The sequence below is a fragment of the Chrysemys picta genome, chromosome 2, assembly GCF_011386835.1.
Source record: "Chrysemys picta bellii isolate R12L10 chromosome 2, ASM1138683v2, whole genome shotgun sequence".
NCBI classification, from domain to species: Eukaryota; Metazoa; Chordata; order Testudines; family Emydidae; genus Chrysemys; species Chrysemys picta.
Window position 1 is genome coordinate 237,040,394 of NC_088792.1, and position 2,500 is coordinate 237,042,893.

The 2,500-nt window shown below is 36.4% G+C and overlaps 1 protein-coding gene across 7 annotated transcripts in view; it reads left to right on the plus strand.

Moving 5' to 3' along the window:
* The window catches only part of ZFHX4 (zinc finger homeobox 4), a 181,630-nt gene that overhangs the window by 27,119 nt on the left and 152,011 nt on the right, over window positions 1–2,500 (plus strand). The gene's annotated exons all lie outside the window — the stretch shown is intronic.

Sequence of the window (2,500 nt, forward strand, 5' to 3'; positions counted from 1 at the left end):
TGTTTTTCTCATCAGTTCAAAGAATTAGTATTTGTTTTAATTGGAGTGAAATGCTCATTTGTTTATACAATTGTGATCAGAAGGCTGATGTCATTGTTTAGGAGTCTGATTAAGGCTGAAATTAGGTAAGGAGACTGATAGCTATAGATGAGTAGTTTATTTAAATTTTTTTTTTAATAAAGAGTAACAGGAAACACACTAGGAAACTTATGCTATGCTGGTTTTGTTTTTTACTTTAGTTATGTGATGGTAGATTTAAAAGTCAAGCCGGGTTCTGTTAAATCTTCAAGAAGGGAAATTACAGCAGCACAGCTACTCTGTGGGGGATTGTTGGGTGGGAATGGTGAGATGATACACTGCAGAGCCCATTTTGTATCTGTCGAGAATTATTAAATGCACATTAAACACCAGCCTGCTTGAAGTGCAGTGTGCATATCCATGACTATTCTGGCAAGTGTTTGTGTGTTCTGAATTCTGTAGTGTTATGGCATACAGGTATATAGATAGATCTTCCTTCAAGCATCCTAGAGTAAAAGGAAAGCTACAGATAGAATAGTTTGGGGCAGTTCCATTTAGCCCCACTTGGTGCATTGATTCACTCTTTATCAGTTAGTTTTACCTGTTAAAGAGGTTGCATTCTAGCTAATCATTTAATGATTGTGGGAAAAGGAGAGTTATTTAATCATAATATTAAAAAAAGCATTTTATCATTGCTTAAAAATAGGGTAGTTGCTTGTTTTTCTCTGGCCTGGCCCACACACAGTTTTCTGTACCAATATCACTGTGTCAGTTAAGAGTGTGATTTAAGAAACAAAAACAAAACTGAAATAGTTACAGCAGTAGAATTCCTAATGTGGGTGCAGTTATACTTAAAGATGCCTTTATAACAGTGTAGTTTATTCCCCTTCCTTTATGGGAAAAAGTTATACTGGTATAAATCTGTTTATACCAGTATAACTGCATCCACAGTAGGTGGGTTGTACTATAGCCAGTATTGTTTTTGTGTGTAGACAGGGCCTTAGCAGTAGATTGTGTTAAACATGTTGGCTGCTTCAGGATGCACATATGTTTGTGTAGATTTACCAAATGCAAAGGTAAACATGCCTGTTTCTGGACTAATGAGAAAATTGTTAGTTTTTCATGCTCTTTGTGATCAGATTATTTCAATGGGTTTTTATAGTGCATGCCTGCCATGAGCATAATTAACCTGGAGCTCATCAGTGATTAAAATTACATACTAAGCTTTGTGATGTTTGATTCAGGAGCAATTAGACTGTCATTTTAGCCAACTCAGATACCAAAACTAATTTTGATTCGTTTTCAATCTATGCAGATCTTCTGATGTATCATAAACTGATCACTTCCTCTCTTTGATTTAGCTGACAAGATTAAATTTGATTAGTTTAAAAAAATTAAGCAACCATCCTTCATACTTAATATCTCAGTGACCTTCACTGAAGACACTTCTAGGCAAGGACTTTTTTTTTTTTTAAATCCCAAAATCACACTGTGAGATTGGAATAGTGTACAGCTTTATATATTGTCTGGCAAAGTAAAATGTGTAAATTAGGTTGGCTTTCCCTTGCTTGTAAATGAAAGATCAGAGAAAATATGAATGCTTAGAATATCTAAAACAATAGTTTTCAGGATATAATCAAACTTTTATATGTAATTGAAAATGTATCGAATAAACTGACTACTGTGTATATTCAAAAATTGATGAGCTCTATCACTCTGACTTATGATGGGAATGAAGATTACTTACCTGCTGCATAAAAGCAAGACACAGTCTCTGTCATAAGCTGAAAATAAACACTAAAATTTCAGACCCCTCCGCTCAGCTGTTGTATACAGTGCCATCATTCTGCAAACTGAGAGATCTGCAATGACTCAGAGTAGCTTAAGCAGTAACCAGGCTACTATTACAGTAGCTGGAGCCTTGTGGGCTCACAAAAAAATGAAGAAAAGCAGACTTTTAACCAATGTGTGCCCAACTTTCCTCTGGTGCTTTACCCTGCTGCCAGACACTGATATGGCTTTTATAAAGTGCATCTTGTTCTCAACAAAGGGAGTTTATGGTCTAAGATGCCTTCCTGCAAGAAATGATTGAAGGATTTTCATCAGTAGTGCTTGCGTATGATTTGTTAAGCTAGGGGAGATGTTGATTGAGGCAGTGGTTGAGAGATGGGCAACTCACCAGGATTGATAACATCAAAATGGTATTTGAAATGGTGTTCATTACGTTTTGCAGTGAAAAAACTGAGTGCATGCGATTGTCCCCTAGGATGATGGGACTGGTTGCAGTAAATATTAATTTCTGTTCCATTGCCCATTGAGGTGACTGAAGTGTGGGGAAGAATTGTGATTGGTGCTTAATCAGGGATAGCCAGCTACCTGCTGAGAGCTTTTGCACAAGGAAGATTTGTAGTAAGCTGATTTACTTGGTAAAATGAGAACCAAAGAAGAGTTCTGCCTGTGCTGACTGTGGCTGTAATATTTA